A 9091-nucleotide genomic window follows, 5' to 3' on the forward strand; every position below is an offset into this window, starting at 1 on the left:
TCAAAACTAAGAGGGAAAACAAAATGTCACACAACCTCGTGTGACTCAAGAACTGATACAAAGAACTCTTTGATAACGTTACATTTTTGGCGGTCAGATCGTTGCTGTTACAAAGGCCATTCATTTACTTTTGTAGCGTGGTCGTTGCGTTTTGACCCTCATTTACATCAACTCAAGTACTACAATTTGGAGTTTCCAATAGCATGGAATTCAATGAAAAAGTGAAAGCGAAAGACAGCGATTATTTGAATTTAGACGGCCAGATTTCGGAAGGAGCATGGAGCCGTCATGTACGTGCTTACTGCTAGGATGGACAATAGCATACTGATAGACTAGTGATACAGATAGCAGCGTTCAAGGTTCAAGTCCGTTACGAGCGGGAAAACTGGCTATGTTTCTTCTGGTATGTACATCTTCTTTTCAAGTTGAAAAGAGTATTCAGTTGTGTTTGCCATACTTTAAATAGCTTCAAATAAATTCAAAATACTTGGATGTACCGATAAACGGAGCCTAGACTCGGCCTATTTTTGTATCGCTGGACACTTAGCAGTTCTGTGCCTGTTGCCTGCTATCGATCGGGTCTAAGAGAATTTGTCCTGGTCCATGTTACATTTAACTTCGGAGTAATGCTTTTAACACGTTATATTTCTTTTTCTTTCTTTAAGAAATGGAGGGAAATACATTCCACTACACTAGCATGCAGAGAAAGTGGTGAAATAAGACACCCGCTGTTGTTATTCTTCAAAGACAAGTCTGAATGGAAGAGGAAAAGGTTTCAACTGATGTAAAGAGTTTAGAGCAGCTGTTTAGAGGTCGGGGGAAATAAGTTGACATTCTCAGTAAAAATGAAACGTTTTCCTTTGTTCAGAATTTACCTTTATAAATTAAGATTACATTTATCTTATATTGTAAAATAGGCCATCACCAAACAGTGTCCGCCATAAATGTCATCCATAATTCTCCTTCGATGAGTTCACTACTTAGATTGCACACCTGTTCAAAGGGAGGTTGTAGAAATTCTGCGGCCTTTAGATCAAGTTAGTCAATGATGCTGGAAATTCCATCGTATTAAAGCACTTCTGCAATTGGTTAGTTCAACTTGTAAGTTATCATCAGTTATGAGTGAGGGAATTTATGTAAAGCCTGGATACAGAAGTGACCTCTTCTTTTAAAACATATATGTTTTGCGGATTCAGCAAAGTAAAGGTCTGAATTTCGGACCCCTGGATTAAGAAGTATTTGATAACTGAATTCTGCGGATTTATCAGACCAAGGGTCCGAATTTCGGAAAAGCCTCTGTTTAAAGTTGGGACGGAATGCCAATTATAAGTTTTGCGTTCCGAACATTATCGTTCTGTATAGCTTCATGAAATGTGAAATTTAAAAAAAGGGGATTTTCTTAATTTTGTAAAGTTACGCAAAGAAGGGCCTCAGTCAAGCTCAGTAGCAGATTTGCAAATTTAGTCAATTTTTAAATATTTCTGAGTGCTCAGAGCTGCCGGAAGAATGTTCCAAGATAGTCAACGAATTTTTCGTGAAAGAATACAAGTCAAATGTAATGTATCAATAGAAAGTGTTAACCCTTTTATGCCTTGTGTAAATTTAAGGTCAACGAAGACTAGTTTTGCCACTAGCAGCCTTTGACTCATTTTATTATTAAAACAAGATGTCATAACGAATTTTCAACTACATTCTACGGTCTTAAAAGTATTGTCGGTGGAAATTTCGAACGACATTTTGAGTTCTGAAATAGCGAACTGTCGATAGAAATTTCCAGCGACATTTTACGTTCTGAGGGTAATGTCAATAGAAATTTCCAGCGAGATTTTGCGTTCTGAAGGTAAATGTCGATAGAAATTTCCAGGGACATTTTGAGGTGATAAAGGTAAAGTCGGAGAAAATTTCCACCGACATTACGCGTCTATAGCAAAGTTTTATTGACCTTTTCTTACTTAAGTGAGTCTTTAATGGTAATGCTTTTTTGGTGTTAATTTTCCCGTTTCTTTACAGTGTAGAAAAAATAAAGAAATTAAAACAAAATTTGTAAATGATTTTCTAGGCTCTTACATTTAAGTATAGTTTTCTACATATTTTGCACACATACTTTACCTTCTAAACAGAATCGCCTTAATTTCAAAGAATTTCTCCTTATGACGATCGTAAATGGAAAAGTTTGGGCCATTTTAATGCAGGCCGTGTTTGTTGTAACTCTTTAGGTTTAGTAAAAGTACGTGAAATTGGATGGTTTTTGTCCGATTTATTTCTCACTGCTTGACAGCAGTTCTAAAATCAAAGAATTTTGACAGTTTTTTGTCCAATTCTGGCAAAAACGAAAAGAAAGCTTCAGAACTTCTCGTTTTAGAATATTGCATTTTGTTTTAAAACGTGTTAAGAAAAAGGCCGCGATTGTTACAATCTCAGAAACACTCATATACACTCATATAGATAGCTTTAACAGACAAGTTAGCCGAGCCAAACAAAAGAGCGAATCTCTAACCTAAGGCACAGCCACTCAATAACCAATAGCAAACAACGTAGAAATGCAATTTTAATTCCAAAGAGCACTGGTATTTGTTGAATAGCGTTCAAGAAAATTACTGAGCTAACGCTCTGATGCAGTTATTTTGGTTCGGTCAAGTTCCTAGTATCGTGTAAGCGATTGATACGCTTTATTATCGCACTACATTTCCCGGTGATTAGGCGTCAAAACATAGTTGCCAACTGGTGAGTATTACTTTTAGGTGCCACGATTTTCTGTTCGGCAACTGTCCATTGATTCGTTTCTTCCTCTAGGATATGAACTCTATTTAGAACAGGGGGGAGGGGGGGGGGGAATTCTGACCACGTTTATAACCTGTTTTAAAATTATTTTAGGTAAAAATAATTCGTGACTTTGTCAAAACTATATCTTGGAGTAATTTGATGTGATAGGTCAGATCACTGAATTTGATGCTACCACTCAAACTAATATTTACAGGCAGATTTTTCGTAAATGAAATATTATGTTTTTATTGAAGAAAAAGTACCTTTCTTAGAGTCAGTCAGTTTGATTTAATCATTTTTCTATATTTCATCTGATTAATTTCCGTTCAATTTTGGCCTTCTGAACTTTTGGAGAAATCCGTAAATGGAAGCTAGAGGATCCAAGATGACAACCATTTGGCAATCACGACGTATAAAAAAATAAAAATAAATAAATAAATAAATAGGAATTTCAGCGGAATCCACAGAGTGGCTCTTCTCTCCGCTGTTTCCAGGTCGAATTGGAATTTGGAAATTTCACTTCTCGTTGTGGAACTTAAGTAAACATATTTGGACGTACTTTTTATTCCGGCTCCAATTGCCATTGGCATAACTTTAATAGTTTCCGAGTTATGAAGGGTTGGAGGAATTTCTAGATAGCATTAGTTTAGTCTAGCGTAATGAGATTAAATTCAATCCAATTTCAATGTTAAACGCTCTGAAGATAAACATGGTTTCACAGGCTTTGGTAAAAATTGCTTTGTTTATGAGCTTGTTTTCACTTACAGTAATTTCAGATTGGTCAGATCGGAAAACGCGTCGTCAGCTAGGTGCGAAATAACGCAAGAAGACAAATCCCTGCAAGGCAACAGTAATACATTACTGGTTTTGTGGTTGTTGTCGTCACTTTTGTTGTTGCTGGCATCTGCTAACTTTGGTGGTGTGTAATACACTCCCTCCTTTATGGCCTTTATGGCCTTTATGACTTACAACGTTAATAACATTTTTTTTTAATTCTTGCGCAAACGAAACGACGAAATTTCGTGACTTTTTCAGACATTTATCTGGAAAAAAATTGGTATGGTAGGCTAATATTTATCGAATTTGATGTTGCCATGAGAACCAATTTTTGACATGTAGGTTTACCAGATTTCGGAATATCCATGTTTTAAAAGTACAACATTTCTTGTTTTTTTTTCTTATCATTTTCGTGATTTCTTTTCATTTTAAACACTTTTTGGTCGATTTGAGCGGTTTTCTAAGGTTATGGAGAAATGAAACAATCCAAGATAGCTTATGCAAGGTCAAATTGTGACGCAATGTCCGCCTCATATTACATCATCACTTCTCGTTGCGAACCTCAAAGGAAACAACTTTGGATTTACTCTCTATGCTTCCAGCTTCATTTTCATCACTTTTACATTTGTGACGTTATGGAGGTGGGGGGGGGGGGGGGGGGACTAAGCCTGGTCTAGAAAGGGTAATAAGCGTAGTTTCGTACTATGTGAAAATATTGCTCGCTGCCGAGGACTCGAATCCCATTCTCCTGCATTCAAGGCAGACGTGATGATCTAGTTTCACTACAGGTGAACCTACAGTGACAGCGGACGAAATGGCACAGCTTGTTCTTATTTCATCACTAAGATCGCAGGGTCTCTCACTCGACAAGAAGTCTGATTTCACTAAGGATCGACTAACAGCGATCTGAATATTCCAATTAATAAGTAACATGCAGCATCTAACAGATCATTACAGTGAACCTATGTGAATATTCCTTGCTGTCGTTTTTATAATTTTAAATATAAACTCACAGTGTGTCGAGATTGGTGAGATTCTTAAATACGCCACCGCGAATGAGGAAAAGAGGGTTGGACCGCAGGACCCTGTAAAGCACAGTAATAAAATTTGGTTACATAGTAATATTGGCGAAGCGGGTCTACCACCTTTAAAGTAGGGTTACTGTGAATTTCAAAATTGCTCAGCTTAGACGAATGTTACATTGAATATTTTAACTTTAAGGTTGAAGTTTCGCATCCACCAAAACACCAGCTTGATCAAGAACTGTTGATTGTATTGTACTGACGATGGGGTGGTAGAACATGACTGGTAATGAGCAAAACCAACCCCTTTATAGACCTCTTTTATAATGAAGTGCATGATTAGTTTTCTTTTTTGTGCATGCAAATAACCCTGCTTGACCTCGCGTTTGAGTGAAAATATAGCCTGCGTAGCAGTCGTTTCCGTTTCCTTCAAGCCAAGTGGGGTAAGCGCGCGAAGGCATTGGCCAAAAGGAGCGAAAAGTAGGAGCAGGGGGGGGGGGGGGGGGGGAAGGGGCGGGGAAGGAAAGGAAACGCCTGCCGCTGAGCCCAGACATTTTACCGAACGCCCCCAAATGGCTTCGCTCCCTTGGGGCCTTCACTGTCACGTCAAATGTCAGATCAGAACCAATCATTTTTAACTTCTGGTAAATCTCAGCGAAAAAGAAAACAGAATTGCGGAGGGCAACTTGTTTACTTCAAGTTGCAGTATTTTTAGAAGATTTTCTCGAACTTTACGCCGCTCGAACAAAGCGGAGATAAAATAAACCTACGACAGATTTTACTAATGTTTTAGAATACCAACTCACTTGCTTATAGCTGGAATTACAGACAGAAAGAGCTTGTCCCACATGGCTAAATACTTCCTCGCGTTTCCAGCATAAAATTGTATTTCGCTTATAAACGTGAGTACAAAGTCGTTCTAAATTTTGAAAGACCGTGGTTAGAACTGAAATTTTCCTACAAAGTAGTACTTGAGGCCTCCTCAATCTATTTATGATTACAGAGTTTGAATAAAAATTTCTTTGTTCGTATGCGAAACAAGCTTTCAGACCAAAGCGCAATGAAAACTATATTTTGAGCGTGACCGAGAATTCTTGATTTTGCTTGATGTTAATGGATATTCTCCCTTAAAGCAGTCCTTTGCTCCGGTTTCAGCTGAATAAACGTATATCTCTGCGAAAGTAGTTTCGTCGTTTCCAAAGCAAAGCAAACTCGAAATCGAAAGGACACTCGGGGAAGTTCTTTTCCGCCTTGGCCAGTATATTCACCTTTGATAGACGTTTTGGTCTATGAGTTTGATTGACAGACGATTGACCAATGGTAATACATCATTGCTTCCCGTTCGCTGGCAAACGGCGTTCGGTAAAATGTCTGGGCTCAGCGGCAGGCATTTCCTTTCCTTCCCTGCCCCTCTTAGTGCAGCTGCTTAGCCGAAAAAATATCAAAATCGTTCGTTTTGTGATACAAGCATGAAACTTTGCAAAAAGATAGCTCTTAGGCTGCTTATTAAATTCTGATATAGGGCCAACGTGAAATGTCACCTTGTGGGGAGATAGGCGGCGCCACATTTGTCATTACATGAAAACGAGGCTGAAAGTAAAAACTGTGTAAAACTCCATATTTTTTTACTAGCAATGCAGAGATTTTGATTGTAAACAATTCAAAGGCTACATTTGAAGTATATTTTAAGTGTACTCGTTGTTTTTGAAAGCTTTTTAGACCGTTATAATGTAACTCTAGTGGTGATATAATTAAAATACTTGTTACCTTATTTATTAAAAAAAAATAAATAAATACGATCCTTTATCCCTGCAAATTTGTTTTGTTGGGCAAGGGTAAGCCCTCGAAACCACTAAGAAGAAAAAAAAATGAGTTTTTCACTAATTCACCCAGTCTTCTTCTCTCCCCTCCTTATTTCAAAAAGAGCACTAGAGCCCAAGCCTCAGTATGATATCCAATATGGCGGCCTCCATGTAGCAACTTGCTGTCCTTCCAAATCTGCCACGTGAAAGTAAGTTTTAAAAACAGTGACTTATATTTAGCAAATATAAGTATTTTGGAGAAATTATTTACTATACATGCATGCTAGGCGAAAGAAATAGATTTGATTTAAAGTCATTTTTCTACAACTTTCGGAAACGTTTGAATTAGTCTTATTCGAGCTAACAGAAGTAAAGTAATATTCGATGCAGACACTCCTTGTACATGTTCATTTGTGTTAAAAAACTTAAATTTTTATCATTTCAATTTCATTTTAATCATTTTAGGAAGGGTTTCTGTTCATACTGAAACGAAATATAACAATAAATGGGCATACCTTTGTTTCACTGAGTCTTTCTCTTCATGGCAAAAAAAAAAAACCTGTCAGTTCAATGTCCTGTTGCTAAGTTTGTAAGCCAAAGACTCGTTAAATTGGTAACTAGCACTTCTCGGTTGTTTTTCGAAAGAGTTAGCAATAGACAAACCATTTTCTCATTTTTATATATTGCTTTTAAGATGTCAAGAAAGTCTTTTAAAGAAATAAATCCTTTTGAACAAACTCAAACTATTCCCTCTGAAGAACAAGAAAGGCTTTTTGAATGGAGTTTGTGCATACTGTGCCAAAAACGTACGAAGGAGAGTCTACAATGTCCAGCTCGCTCAAAGCGATTAGATTTGGGAGCCGGCTACAAGAGTATGGCAGAAAATCTTCAAGGTTTCTTTGCTATTGGTGCACTTCCTTTTGATATAAAACATAACCAGTTGGATGATGGCAGTGGTGTATTCAACACACTATCAAAGCATGAGGCGTCGTGGCACAAATCCTGTAACGACAAAATCAATAGCACTTAACTTAAAAGGGCAGAAAAAAGAAAACACCAAGAAGAGTTGCCACCACACAGTCCCAAGAAAACAAGGCGAACAAGCTCATTTGGCCGTAGCGAGTGCGAAAACAAAGATGAAGAGTTGTGCTTTTTTTGCAATCAAGTTGCTGGAACATTAGGCCCTCAGATGGCGTCGACCTTTGAGCTTGACAAAAAAGTTCGAGAAAGTGCCATGAAATTGAAAAGAGGTGATCTATTGGCAAAGCTTTCTTCTGGTGATATGATTGCCATTGAGGCAAAATATCATGCAAGATGTCTTGTGTCATTGTATAACGATGTACGCAAACCCGAAATAAAGTCAAATTCAGAGGAAGAGAAGTCAATGTCGTCTCTACATGGTATAGCATTTGCGTCTTTGGTCTCATATTTAGAGGATCATCGTGAATCTGGTGAAACTTCTCCTGTATTCAAGCTTGCTGACTTAGGAAGTCTATACTCCGAAAAGCTTCAAGGGCTTGGAATTCCAAAGTCGAGCTTAAATATTAATACAACGAGACTTAAAGAGAGGCTTTTGGCAGCAATACCAGACCTAACTGCTCATACACAAGGGAAACATATTTTGCTGGTCTTTAATGATACTATCGGGGATGCCATTCGAAAGGCTTGCGAACAGGACTATGATTCTGAGGCATTGCAACTGGCACGAGCGGCCAGAATCGTACGGAGGGATATGTTTAGTCTTCAACAGTCTTTCAAAGGAACATTCGAGATCGACTGTCAGAAGAAATCGGTACCAGCATCAGTGCTCGCCCTTGTCAGTATGATTATCGAAGGCCCCAGCATCAAGAAAGATAACAAGGAAATAGAGGAAGAAGACCAGGCAATAACAGCAGCACTAACCATCTCACAGTTATTATCATTTAACAGCTGCAAGCAGGGAAGAGCAGGAAAAACTGTGCGCCATAGAAGAGAAAGAGAATGCCCGTTACCAGTATACACAGCTCTGAAAATTCACGGTGAAACGAGAAAGAGGAGCCTTGTAGAGGTCATGCACAAGCTTGGGTTATGCATTTCCTATGATCGGGTGATGGATATTTCCACGGACTTAGCTAATTCTGTCACGGCACAGTTTGAAAAGGAAGGTGTTGTCTGCCCTCCAAAGCTACGAAAAGATGTGTTCACTACAGCAGCCATCGACAATATTGATCATAACCCGAGTTCTACAACTGCAAGCGACTCCTTTCATGGCACAGCCATATCGCTAGTTCAGCATCCTACGGCCACCATAAAAGGAACTGAACGTGGAACAAATGTGATAGATGGAACTGTTCAAGAAGTGAAGGCTATAAGCGAGCTACCTATTGCATTTTGCAATGTTCCTCCTGCAGTTCTGCTAGTTAATGATCCCATCGTTCCAGAGCCTCCCAGTGGTTATATAGGCCTAGAACACGGAACGGTTACTCCAGTAGATGTGCCAGAAGAAGAAGAGTTCCGATGGCTTCGAAATGCAAAAGAGTTAGCATCAAAAGCAACTCTTGAAAAAGGTGATTTCATATCCTGGGCAGCATTCCATGCATCTCGTCAACCAACAACAGCGTATGTTCCGGCAGTGATATCGCTTCTTCCTATGTTCTACGAGAACGCACATTCCATCGCGATGATTCTACACGCTATGAATATGATCAAAGCTGTAGTAAATCATTTAAACCCAGGCCAAACACCTGT

General features: G+C 38.6%; 1 protein-coding gene across 1 annotated transcript in view; it reads right to left on the reverse strand.

Moving 5' to 3' along the window:
* The window catches only part of LOC146481295 (uncharacterized), a 54530-nt gene extending 49911 nt beyond the window's left edge, over positions 1-4619 (reverse strand). Inside the window, exons 1-2 of the mRNA XM_085108891.1 lie at positions 4554-4619; positions 3529-3600 (exon numbers count right to left, since the gene is read on the reverse strand). The gene's annotated coding sequence lies outside the window, so the exon portion shown is untranslated. The remainder of the gene's footprint in view (positions 1-3528; positions 3601-4553) is intronic.
* Positions 4620-9091: the final 4472 nt, after the last annotated feature.

The sequence above is a fragment of the Pavona decussata genome, unplaced genomic scaffold, assembly GCF_977016875.1.
Source record: "Pavona decussata unplaced genomic scaffold, jaPavDecu1.1 SCAFFOLD_51, whole genome shotgun sequence".
Lineage (NCBI taxonomy): Eukaryota > Metazoa > Cnidaria > Anthozoa > Scleractinia > Agariciidae > Pavona > Pavona decussata.